Source organism: Giraffa tippelskirchi, chromosome X, assembly GCF_054371585.1.
Source record: "Giraffa tippelskirchi isolate mGirTip1 chromosome X, T2T-mGirTip1v1.2.pri, whole genome shotgun sequence".
In the NCBI taxonomy this organism is placed as follows: Eukaryota; Metazoa; Chordata; class Mammalia; order Artiodactyla; family Giraffidae; genus Giraffa; species Giraffa tippelskirchi.
Genome location: NC_137289.1, coordinates 65,285,846 through 65,300,395, shown reverse-complemented (window position 1 = coordinate 65,300,395; position 14,550 = coordinate 65,285,846).

Genomic DNA, 14,550 nt, shown 5'->3' with positions numbered 1-14,550 from the left:
TGTTAGGTCTATGAATCAAGGCAAATTGGAAGTGTTCAAACAGGAGATGGCAAGAGTGAACATCAACATTCTAAGAATCAGTGAACTAAGATGGACTGGAATGGATGAATTTAACTCAGATGACCATTATATCAACTACTGTAGGCTGGAATCACTGAGAAGAAATGGAGTAGCCATCATGGTCAAAAAAAGAGTCTGAAAGGCAGTACTTGGATGCAATCTCAAAAATGACAGAATGATCTCTGTTCATTTCCAAGGCAAACCATTCAATATCATGGTAATCCAAGTCTATGTCCCGACAGGTAATGCTGAAAAAGCTGAACATGAATGGTTCTAAGAAGACCTACAAGACCTTTTAGAACTAACACCCAAAAAAGATGTCCTTTTCATTACAGGGGACTGGAATGCAAAAGTAGGAAGTCAGGAAACACCTGGCGTAACAGGCAAATTTGGCCTTGGAGAACAGAATGAAGCAGGGCAAAGGCTAATAGAGTTTTGCCAAGAGAATGCACTGGTCATAGCAAACACCCTCTTCCAACAACACAAGAGAAGACTCTACACATGGACATCACCAGATGGTCAACACCGAAATCAGATTGATTATATTCTTTGCAGCCAAAGATGGAGAATCTCTATAGAGTCAGCAAAAACAAGACCAGGAGCTGACTGTGGCTCAGATCATGAACTCCTTATTGCCAAATTCAGACTTAAATTGAAGAAAGTAGGGAAAACCACTAGACCATTCAGGTATGACCTAAATCAAATCTCTTATGATTATACAGTGGAAGTGAAAAATAGATTTAAGGGACTAGATCTTATAGACAGAGTGCCTGATGAGCAATGGACAGAGGTTCGTGACATTGTACAGGAGACAGGGATCAAGATCATCCTGAACCGTGAAGTTCACGTGATCATACGTGAACCGTGAAGTTCCAGATGTTCAAGCTGGTTTTAGAAAAGGCAGAGGAACCAGAGATCAAATTGCCAACATCTGTCAGATCATCGAAAAAGCAAGAGAGTTCCAGAAAAACATCTATTTCTGCTTTATTGACTATGCCAAAGCCTTTGACTGTGTGGATCATCTAGTATGGTGAATCCTTTCCAGAAAGTTTTCACTTTATGTTGCCCAGATCCATCAGAGGAATTACTCACTATGGCAGCTATAGCTTTATGAGATAATAAGACTTGAAAGTCAAAATTACTCTTTGACCCATAGGCTGCAGAATGGATACTGTGTTAGCAGGCATGAAAAACAACATTAATCTCTTTGTCCATCCCCATCAGAGATCTTGGGAGACCACACATATTGTCAATGAGAAGTAATACTTTGAAAGGAATTTTTTTTATGAGCAGTAGATCTCAACTGTGGTCTTAAAATAGTCACTTATTAATGTTTATAATATATGTTATAAACATATATGTGCTGTTATCCAGGCTCTGTTGTTCCATTTAGAGAGTACAGTCAGAGTAGTAGATTTAGTGTAATTCTTAAGGGCCCTAGGATTTTTAGAATGGTAAATGAACACTGTCTTCAACTTAAACTCACCAGGTGTGTTAGCCCCTAACAAGAGAGTTAGCCGATCCTCTGAAGCTTTGAAGTCAGGCATTGACTTCTCCTCTCTAGCTACAAAAGTCCTAGATGGGATCTACTTCCAAAAGAAGGCTCTTTTGTCTAAATCAAATATCTGTTGTGTAGTGTAGCCACCTTCACTATATTAGCTGGATATTCTGGGAAACTTGCTGCATCTTCAACATCAGGATTCATTGCTTGTCCTTGTACTTTTATGTTATGGAGCCAGCTTCTTTCCTTTAACATCATAAACCAATGTCTAATAGCTTCAAACTTTTCTTCTTCAGTTTCCTCATCTCTTTCAGCCTTCATAGAATTGAAGAGAGTTAGGGTCTTGCTTTGGATTAGCCTTTGGTTTAAGAGAATGTTGTGGCTAGTTTGATCTACTATCTAGATCATTAAAATTTTCTCCATATTTGCAATAAGCCCATTTCACTTTCTTTTCATTTGTGTGTTCACTAGACTAGCATTTTTAATTTTCTTTAAGAAATTTTCCTTTGTATTCACAATTTGGCTAACTGATAGACTTACTCAACTACATACAGGATTGCCAGAAAATTTCAGTTTGTAAAAAATGCAGTCTATGTGAAGTAGAATACAGTGAAGCATAAGAAAATAAGGTATGCCTGTACCTCTGATTGATTCTACTGATTGTTATTTTTTATCTCTATAGAGGTAGAAGTTACCTTGTAGAAAAAATAATAACAATTAAAATAATTCTTGTCAGAGGATAATGCAAATGATTTCTGCTCATGGCATGCACATGAATTTTATCCAGCCAGATGCAATTCATTTCTACCCAGTAGAAAAGATAAACACAGTTTATTTTTATTGGGAATATTAACTATTTTGCATTTATTAGCAAATTTGTCTTAGTAGGACTTTGACTATATAAATCTTTGTCCCTCAATTTTCCTTTTGCACCACTGTTAAAAACTTACTGGATCCCTCTTTAATTAATGAGTCGAATAAATGCTTGACTTGTATTTATTATTAACATGAGTTATGTTTTTAACTTTAAACATTACATTTTAATAGAATATTTTACATTAAAATTAATAATGTATGTTAATATTTATTTTACTTTTTCCTTTCACATCTTTATGCTTTGTAATGCTTATTTCTTACCTTATTACACTGGCTTGGCCCTCTAGTATAAGTAAATATTTTACTTCTGTTTTTTCCAGTAACTTTTAAATATGTTGGGGATTTGGGGCTGCATATATTCAGGTTAGATTGTACATTTTGCTTTAAGAACACTTCATGATTGGCCCTTGTAGTTAAAACTAAGCCATCCCTGACCCAGAATGTTCCTCCCACAATAATTTGAGAGTTTTGAGACACAGAGAAATATATAATCTGTGCACTGCAGAACAATAACTTGGGATTTGTTATCAGAGAATTGAAAGTGAAATTCAAAGAATATCAGAAATCATCAAGGAAAGAGATGAGAGGTAACTCTGGAAGTCTAGCAAAATGTCAGCAGACCTGTTCCTAAGGGCAGATACATTACATTTCTCAGTTAAAGGAAACTGCCAATAAAATTTTTGAAACAGTGATATCTAACTTTCATTAGATACTTTCCCTTTGGGGACAAAATTACCTATCATTTCTATAAATTGTCCCATGCATTTTGGTTATACACAGCAGCCTTTTGATAAACTCTTTTTGAAGAATAAAGAAGAGATTAACTAGATTAATAGATTAATATCCTTAATTAGAATGATGTAGACCAGACACTGTGTAGCAGATACAGGAAGCAGAATGACAACAGGAATCTGGAAACAAATGTTCACTAACAATTTAGAGAGAGTAATAGGACAGCAGAACACTATTCCGCATATACAAACCACACACACACACACATACACACACACACACATATCTGCTCTTTTCATGAGTGCTTAGAAATATTGTGGAGCTCAATGACAGTCCAACAATATATGAAATGTGGGAATAAAGTTAATTTGCCTGAGCACAGAAGAAAAGGAAAGGATAGGGGGAAGAAAAGTGAATCCAGAAAATTGGAGAACCTATAGCTATTTTGGTTACCTATGTATCATCTCATGCAATGCCAGTATAACGTTTTAAGTAAGATATCCCTAAATTTTAGTAATATAACCCTAAATTTATGCTTATAATATTTGTGCTAACAGGAATTTTATAGAATAGGAAATACCAATAGCCAGGTAACATGGGTTCAATCTCATTATTAATTATGTAAATGCAAATTAAGATGTGATTTTATACTGCTCAGATTCATAACAATTGAATGCAAAATACCAATTAGTGAGAATGCAGAAGAAGAGGAATTATCATACTCTGCTTACAGGAGTGCAAATTGTATATCCGTTAGGGGTGAAATTTGGGAATGTCTACTATATTTGAAGACATGTATAGTGTGCGGCTCTGCAAGTCTACTTTTTGGTGTGAAACCTAGAAAACTGTCACAAGTGTGAACCCTTCTCACTGTAACATTGTAATAGTGACAGACAGAAAACAACTTAAACTCACAGCAGCAGGAATTGATTGACTAAATAGAAGCATATAATGGAATACTGTGAAACAAAAAAAAATGAATGAACTAGAGCTGTATATTTTACATGGATAAATCTCAAAACCATTATGTGTTTAAAAGGCAAATTTCAGGAAGATGTATGCTCATATGTGTATATGATATACTATTTATTTAAAATGCAAAATAAAAACAATACTAAATATATACACACATGTATATGATGTGTAAATACAAGGAGACATCAGCAAATTGGTGGGCTTAGAAGCTACAGGCTTTACAACCTTTACAACATTGCAACAGATAGCGTAGAAATAAAAGATCAAAAGTAGCTATTATTAGTAATTGTATGCCAACAAATTGGACAGCCTAGATAAAACGGATAAATTCCTAGACACATACAACATATCAAGATTGAATCAAGAAAAGACAAAAAGCCCAAACAGACTGATAAAAAGGAGCTTGAATCAGTAATCAAAAATTTCCCAGCAAAGAAAAAACCAGGACCAAATGCCTTCACAGGTGAATTCTACCAAATAAGCAAAGAATTAATATCAATCTTCCTTATACTCTTCCAAAAAACAGAAGATGAGGGAACACTGAAAACCCATTTTATGAGGCCAGTATCACTCTGATACCAAACCAGGCAAAGATACCAGTAAAACACTACAGACCAATATCTCTGATAAACATGGATGCAAAATCTTCAACAAAATATTAGCAAACCAAACTGAACAGCACATTAAAAGGATCATGCACCATAGCCAAAAGGGATTTATCCTGGGATTCAAGGATGTTTCAACATATACAAAGCAATCATTGTGATATGCTGCATTAACAGAATGATAGATAAAATCATAAGATCATCTCAATAGATGCAGAAAGAGCAAGTGACAAAATTTAGCATACTTTCGTGATAAAAACTGTCAACAAATTAAGTATATAGAAGGAACTTACCTCAACACTATAAAGACCATATATGAAAAACCCACAGCTAATATACTCAATACTGAGAAACTGAAAGTTTTTCCTCTAAAATCTGGGACAAGGCAAAGATGCTTACTCCTGCCACTTCTATTGAACATAGCACTGACTGTCCTAGCCAGAGTGATTAGACAAGAAAAGAAATAAAAGGCAACCAAATCTGAAAAGGCTTCCCAGGTGGCACAGTGGTAAAGAATATGCCTGCAATGCAGGAGATGCAGGTTTGATCCCTGGGTCTGGAAAATCCCCTGGAGGAGGAAATGGCAAATCACTCTAGTATTCTTGCCTGGAGAATCCCATGGACAGAGGAGCCTGGCAGGCTACAGTCCATGGGGTCACAAAGAGTAGTACATGACTGAACGACTAAGCATGCATGCAAATCTGAAAAGAAGAAGTAAAATTATCCCTGTTTGCAGATGAATGATCTTATATGTAGAAAAACTCTGAAAACTCCACACACACACACACAAAAAAAAAAACAGAACTAATCAACATATGAAAATCAGTTATGTTTCTGTACACTATCAGTTAACTGTCCAAAAAAGAAATTAAGAAAATTCTATTCACAAAAGCATCAAAAAGAATAAAATACTCAGGAGTAAATCTAACCAAGAGGGTGAAAGCCTTGTACACTGAAAACCTCAAAATAATGCTGAAAAAATTTAAAGAAGACAAAAGTAAATAGAAAGATACCTCATGTTTATGGATTGGGAGACTAATGTTAAAATATCCACACTACACAAAGCAATGTACAGATTCAAAGCAATCCTTATCAGTAACCCAATGGCATTTTTTACAGAATTTTTTAAAATTTCAAAATTAATATGAAACCTCAAGGGACTCCAAAGAGCGAAAATGATTTGAAAAAGAATAACAGAGTTGGAAGACTCACACTTCTTGATTTCAAAATATATTACAAAACTATAGTAATCAAAACTCTGTAGTGCTGGAATAAAGACAGATAAATAGACCAACGGAATAAAATATAGAGCCCAGAAATAAACCCTAGCTTTTTGGTCAAATGATCTTCACCAAGGATGTTAAGACCACTCAATCAGGGAAATGACAGTTAGTTAGAATTTCTATAGATTAAATGGCATGAAGAAATTCTACTGTTTCATAGCCTTAGCAAGTTGTATATTTTATCTCATCTACAGATTATCTGCAAACAAATATTTTCTTCCAAATATTTGGAAAGGCTGTAAAACAGTTCACTGTTTTACAGAGCTTTAATTTTAGTCAATGGTGATCTACTTTTAAGTCCTGATTTTGAAGGAGGGGCATTATTACAGATTTTATTGCATATCACTCACCATTGGCCATGCATGCTATTATATCAAATCACTAACAACCACACTAATGTCATTAACTACAAGTTTAGTCTTGGTTTAGTTATTTTGCTAAATATTTCAAAAATCTTTTTATTGATAAACAAAAATTCAATTCTTCAAAGTAATTTCTATTTTTTATGTACCAAACAAGGGAATTCTCATTATCTCCTTTGATCTAAAGAAATCTAATGCAAATCTTCATCTAATAGTAGATTACCTTAAACTCTCATTCACCGTGGTCTATATTTGGAAGTGATTTTTTTCCCAGTAAGGAACATTGTGATTTCTGATAAACTTTATGTATTTATACTCATCATGTATCATTGCTTTGCGTGCGTGCTCAGTCATGTCCGACTCTTAGGGATGCTATGGACTGTAGCCACCAGGCTCCTCTGTCCATGGGATTCTCCAGGCAAGAATACTGGAGTGGGTTGCCATTCCCCTCTCCAGAGGATCTTCCTGACCCAGGGATCAAACCCCAGTTCTCCTTCATTGCAGGCAGATTCTTTACCACTGAGCCACCAGGGAAGCCCAAATTATGTTTCTATTCACCTAAATTCTCCATGTCATTTTGATATACATTTTAAGGGATGATATAACAGATATAAGAAGTTATTCCAGAAAGGAACTACTGTCTATGTTACAGAAAGTCCCAGAGCCCTATAGCACTATTCTTTGACCCTGATACGAGGATCCATCCACAAAAGTCAAATTATGACACAAGCCTCAGGGAAAAGATGTAATTATCTTCTGTTTTGCCAACTAGGCCTTGAAAAACAGCTAGAGTATTGAGAAAGGAAGGAGAGATCAGAGATAAGCTATTAAGAGAAGAAAAGCTGGCATTTACTGAAAAGCTATCTACTAGCTCTAAAGTAGAAGCGAGGGCATTTTAAGCATGCACGTGTCTCACACTTAATACATTATTTTTTTTTTTCAAATGTGGACTCTCAAAACCTTACCCAATTATCTAAATCCTGGGATTCATACAGTTTTCCCATTGGTCTCTGGTGATGGGTTTTGTTTTGACATGTTGCAGTAAGGAGAAAAATGTGTTCCTATGACATGGGTGTTGATTGAAGCTGTTTGATGATTGTTGCAAGTTCATCCCAATGTTCTCTCACAAATGTATGCGATGCTGCCAGTTCTGCAGCTCTGGTGTTCCATATACCCTTTTGGTGTTTAAACATTCCTCCATCTGACAGAGCAGTGCTGATAAAATCTGTTAGAAATGGTGACCACTCTGCCAAGTATTTGTCATATTTCTCTAGAAACCTTCAGGATATCCATCCAGCCTCGAATGTTGCCAGTGCCTTCATCAAATTGAAGAGGCATGGATTTCTTACATCATGATGATCTATAACTCATTTCTTCTGACCAGAGAAGCCCCTCAAATAGAGATAATCAAGCACTCTGTAGAGTTAGGCCAAATCTCCAGAGGAAGAGAAAAAGCAAGGCAAGAACATCATTTGAAAAGAGGTTTAGGGACTTGTCCCATGTCTGAGACCTAGGTAACCTAAAATAAATGATATCCAAAGTTCGAAAGTTAACAAGTAAACAGATAACATTTTCTATTTGTTTTGAGAAATTACTTTGGCACAATACGTTTCAAATAAAGTGAATTTTTATTCTTATCTCATAAAACCCGATTCAGAAAACCACCATTTCTACTGTCATTTCACAAGACACAGTTAAAATACAACTCGGTGTATATGTGTGTTTGTGTGTAGTGGGGGAGGGCATGCACACAGGTAGGTTTCAGATGTAAACTTTTTGCAAACAGATGAGTCTTGCTTTTAATGTGTATAAACTATGGCTTTGAAAAAGAAGAGAATTTAAATACGCTACTCCAGGAAGGAATCAATTCTTTAGAAAATGAACAAAAATGATTTAGAAATAAACCTTTTCCATTAAATGTTAAGTCTAAATATTCAGAATATAGTCACCTAAACCAGAACCATGTCTGAAAGCACAGTGACATCTCTTTTATCTTTGCTTCCTGGCTTTAAGTTAGCAAATCCTATGTTTCTGAATTTTAATCATCAATCAATGATATGTTTCCAAATTTAATCTACTTCTTGGCAGTAGAATCAGCAAAACACTTGTTTCCTTTCTTCTGGATACAGCTGCAATCAATTGGATGCACAAATGGCATGAAGGATGCTACAGGGAGAAATGGAACAGAAATTTGGATGATGATAGTTTTTACACAATCAAAACAAAACAGCCAGAGCAAAAAAGATAATCAAGCCAACACTCTCCAAGTATTCAACTGGAAAGGCATATTCCTCTCTAATTCTTCACGCTTTTAATATTCTCAGATATTCATAAACTCTGTTTAAGGACATGCCAAAGGGAAAGTTGCTAGTATTATGACCATTGATTAAGTGAGTAGGGGCGGGGAGTAGGAGTATGCAGAGGGCTTTTACATGGTCATTTATTCATTGAATACTTTCAAAAAATCTACAAGCTATTAGGATAGTAACCAAGAGAATCCTTTTGCTTAAGATTCAGATATGTGGACTTCTGGTAGCTCAGACTTATTAACTATCCCAAATACTATTATTCTGTCATCATCCACCCTAAGTCACTTCAGTCATGTCTGACTCTTTGTGAACCTATGAATCACAGCCCTTCAGGCTACTCAATCCATGGGATTCTCTAGGCAAGAATACTGGAGTGGGTTGCCATGCCCTCCTCCAGGGAATCTTCCAGACCCAGGGATCGAACATGCGTCTCTTGTCTTCTGTATTGGCAGGCGAGTTCTTTACCACTAGTGCCACCTGGGAAACCCCATTATGATATACCTAGCACCAGAATGAAATTTTCCTTTATGTGGAATTTAAAATATGTACTCTTCACTAAGTAACACCATTTCTTTCATTAAATTAAAAGGAATTACCTCATGATCAGGAAAGAGAAGATTTAATTATTTTTTAGAGGCTTTGGGTCAAGTTTATCCAAGTTGGGTCTAAATGGCAAATACCAAATTAAACATTTCACTTGAACTTGCCGGCCAATTTAAAGAAATAGGTAAATATAATTTTTATACTGAATTCCTCATAGTGATTTAGAAAGGATGGAAAATAGGAAGACAAGCAGATAATACAAGAAAATCAGGAAAAGTATCTAGAAAAGTAAGCATTTGGTATAATTAGAGGAAGAATTCAGTAGCTACAGGTAAGAACAATGATAATAATCAAAGCAGGGAAGTAACTATATACCTAAATGAGAGAAGTAAAACAATGAGGCTTCTAGATCATAAACATATGAGATTATCTTCATGATCTTGGGGTAGGAGAGAATTTCTTAAGCAGGAATCATAAAGCTTTAAAGGGTCGATGGATAAAGTATATTACACTACAACTAAGAATTTCTGTTCTTCAAAAGACACAATTAAGAGAGTAAAGGGGTAAACTAATGGTGAGAAAAGATATTTGCAACACATATAACTAACAAGAGACTCATATTCAGGATATATTAAAAATACAAAGATTAAAAAATACTAGAAAAAAAGGGTAAGAGTCTTGAACAGACACTTTTCAAAAGAGTATATCTGAATGACCAATAAACATTTGAAAAGATGCTCAACATTATTAGTCAACAGGGAACAGATTCACACTGTAACAAACACATTTGCTTGGCAAAAATTAAAAGATACACGATTCCACATGGTGTTGTGGAATTTTCACATACTGTTGGTGGTAATATGAAAACCATTTTAGAATCTAGACTGCCATTATCTATTAAAGTTGAAGATACTCATTTCCTGTGATTCATCAATTCCCCTCCCACAACAGGTAAAGAGCAGCATTGTTTGAAATAGCCAATAACTGAAAACAAGTCAAATGTCTATGAACAGTGGAATGGATACGTTATCTGTGGACTATTCATCCAATTGAATGTTATTTAATGATGAAAATGAATTAACTACAGCTATTTGCAACATGGATGAAACTCATAAACATAATATTGAGCCAAAAAAAGCAAGACACAAAAGAGCTCATATGATGTGTCAAAGATGCATATAAAGTACTAAAATAACATTATTAATGAAATAGAAAAGGGAACAATTTAATATATTATTTATAACACATGTGATTAAATCATTATATGTAATTGTAATAACAAATTAAATACACTTTGTAAAAACAAAAAAAAAGATCAGACAACAACCAAAGACCTTAAGAAGCTGGGAAGCAGATTCTATTTTCACCAGTCTTTCTATCTAATCTGGTCAGACTTCACTGTAGTAAAAGCCAACTAATCTTGTTTCATCTTTATGCCATCACTACTCAAATTTTCCTTCCTGGAAATCATTTTTCTTTTCCCCCTCCCTTTTCCAACTTCAATTCAATTTAAACCCTTCATCCCCTACTTACTCCACTTACTTATTGTGACCCTTCTTTAATACTTACATTTATATATTTTTTAGCCTTTACTTTATATTCAGTACTGATCTTATATCCCCAACTAGGTTACAAAATTTTTTTCATAATTTATTCATTACTCTTCGTGCCTTACGGGAGTTATACTTAACTCAGTTACAGATAAGAATGCAGCATCTGGGAAGTTGTATTTTTTTTTTTTTAATATAGATCCCACAGTGTAACACCCAGATTTTCTAACTCAAGAAGGCTACGAACTTCACTGGCAGTCCAGTGGCTAAGACTCAGAACTCCCAATGCAGGGGGCCTGGGTTGGTCCCTGGTCAGGGAATAGATTCCACCTGCTGCAACTAAGAGTTTGCATGCTGCAACTAAAGATCCCACATGCCTCAACTAAGACCCGGCACAGTCAAATAAATAAATGAATAAATATATTTTTTAAAAAGTCTAGGGTGGGACTTAGGAGTCTGGTTTTAAAACAGCTAACCAGTGGTTCTAATACACAGCCAAGAAACAGAACGATACCTTGGTTCCCAGCAGGTGGGTGGCATGAATTATTATATGAGGCACTAAATAAAGGTTGATTGCTTGAATAGTAGAAGATAGAGCATATTATGTAGCAGTTTTATTCCTAATGAGATATAGTTCATATAAGGAATTTATGTTTCATCTTACAGATGAAAGGCATGGCAAGGTATTTTGTCCAATGCCACATAATTAGTGAATGAGTATCAAATATGGACTAGAAACAATTTTCTTGAGCTGGTCAAATGTTCTTTCTACCACACAAGAGTCCTAAAGCTAATGGCAGAATTTCAATAAAATACTGCGCAAAATATTTCATTAATTCAAGAGACCCAAGAATCTCATTTAAAAGTTTCACTACTGATAAGGCACATGAAATTTTGCTGAATTTGGTTAGAATAGTCTGTAAATTACCTTATCCTGGCCACCTATTAAACATTTTTGCTATAATTTTGTGAAATTGTGCCCTTGGAAAAATTTAATGATTAAAATTCTTCATAGAATCTTGCTACACTGTTATAGAGGAACAGATACATAACATAAATTACAATTATACCAAATGCTCCAATATTTACTACAGTTGTCCCTCAATATCCATGGAGTATTGGTTCAAGGATTCTGTGGATACCAACATCTACAGATACTCAAGTGCCTTATACAAAATGAATAGTTGGAACTTCCCTGGTAGCCCAGTGCTTTCAATGCAGTGGGCACAGATTTGTGCCCTGGTCAGGGAACTAAGATCCTACATGCTGCATGGCAAAATAATAATAATAAAATAAAATGACATAGCATTTGCATATAACTTATGCACACCCTCCCACATACTTTATATCATCTCTAGGTTAATTATATCACCTTATACAATGAAGGTCTTCTCTGGTGGCTTAGTGGTTAAGAATCCGCTTTCCAATGCAGGAGACCCGGTTTTGATCCTTGGGTTGGGAAGATCCCCTGGAGAAGAAAATGGCAGCTCACTCTAGTATTCTTGCCTGGAAAATCCCACAGACAGAGGAACCTGGCATGTGACAGTCTATGGGCTCGCAAAAAAGTCAAATATGACTTAGTGACTAAATAAAAATACAATGAAATGCAAATAGTTGTAAATACAATGTAAATACTATGCAAATAGTTGCCATCATCCAATAAATTCAAGTTTTGCTTCTTGGAACTTTCTGAGATTTTTGTTCCAAATATTTTCTATCTGTGGTTGATTGAATCCACAGATACAGAGCCTGTAGATATGGAGGACTAACTGTACAAATTTCATAAAACTTAAATAATATTTTTAAAGAAAACACTGATTTTCCAGTTTAAGCCTTTTCATCTTGCTGAGTTTTAAGGAAAGACAAATTTGTAAATAGAAAATTTTCATTAATTATTACTAACTGCCCTGATACTTTAACAATCATGTTCTATTTGCTACACAAAACACTCATTAATAATACAAACTTAGCAGCCTGATATAATCATTCTTGAACTGAAGAAGATGATAGTACAAAATTTAGATTATGACCTAAAACAAATTATATATCATTTTTAAAAATGGAACATATATCTCAAGATTTACAATTTCTCCTTTTATCAACTCATCCCTTGTTTTTAAATTCACAGCTTTCAAAATTTTCACCTTCTACAGACACTTCTGTCACACTTTCTAATGACCAATAAGTTGGCCTTGTCCCTAAATTGCCAAGATAGAGTGATTGCAGAATATTTTGGGCACAGGACATAATTTCAAATATTCCCTGATCATTAACTAATTAACCAATTGAGTAAAATCAGTTAAGAATAAATACTTACAACTTCTGTAGACAATCAACAGTTCAGTTCAGTCATTCAGTCGTGTTCGACTCTTTGCGACACCATGAACTACAGCACACCAGGCCTCCCTGTCCATTATGAACTACCGGAGCATACCCAAACTCATGTCCATTGAGTCAGTGATGCCATCCAACCATCTCATCCTCTGTCCTCCCCTTGTCCTCCTGCCCTCAATCTTTCCCAGCATCAGGATCTTTTCAAATGAGTCAGCTCTTTGCATCAGGTGGCCAAAGGATTGGAGTTTCAGCTTCAACATCAGTCCTTCCAATGAACACTGAGGGCTGATCTCCTTTAGGATGGACTGGTTGGATCTCCTTGCAGTCCAAGGGACTCTCAACAGTCTTCTCCAACACCACAGTTCAAAAGCATCAATTTTTCAGCACTCAGCTTTCTTTATAGTCCAACTCTCACATCCATACATGACTACTGGAAAAACCATAGCCTTGACTAGATGGACCTTTGTTGGCAAAGTAATGTTTCTGCTTTTTAATATGCTGTCTAGGTTGGTCATAACTTTCCTTCCAAGGAGTAAGTGTCTTTTAATTTCATGGCTGCAATCACCATCTGTGGTGATTTTTGGAGCCCAGAAAAATAAAGCCAACCACTGTTTCCACTGTTTCCCCATCTATTTGCCATGAAGTGATAGGACCAGATGCCATGATCTTAGTTTTCCGAATGTTGAGCTTTAAGCCTACTTTTTCACTCTCCTCTTTCACTTTCATCATGAGGCTCTTTAGTTCTTCTTCACTTTCTGCCAGAAAGGTGGTGTCATCTGCATATCTGAGGTTATTGATATTTCTCCCAGCAATCTTGATTCCAGCTTGTGCTTCCTCCAGCCCAGCGTTTCTCATGATGTACTCTGCATATAAGTTAAATAAGCAGGGTGACAATAAATAGCCTTGACGTGCTCCTTTCCCGATTTGGAACCAGTCTGTTTTTCCATGTCCAATTCTAACTGTTGCTTCCTGACCTACATACAGGTTTCTAAAGAGGCAGGTCAGGTGGTCTGGTATTCCCATCTCTTTCAGAATTTTCCACAGTTTATTGTGATCCACACAGTCAAAGGCTTTGGCATAGTCAATAAAGCAGAAATAGATGTTTTTCTGGAACTCTCTTGCTTTTTCAATGATCTAGCGGATGTTGGCAATTTGATCTCTGGTTCCTCCGCCTTTTCTAAAACCAGCTTGAACATCTGGAAGTTCACGGTCCACGTATTGCTGAAGCCTGGTTTGGAGAATTTTCAGCAGTACTTTACTAGCGTGTGAGCTGAGTGCAATTGTGCGGTAGTTTGAGCATTCTTTGGCATTGCCTTTCTTTGGCAGTGGAATGAAAACTGACCTTTTCCAGTCCTGTTGCCACTGCTGAGTTTTCCAAATTTGCTGGCATATTGAGTACAGCACTTTCATAGCATCATCT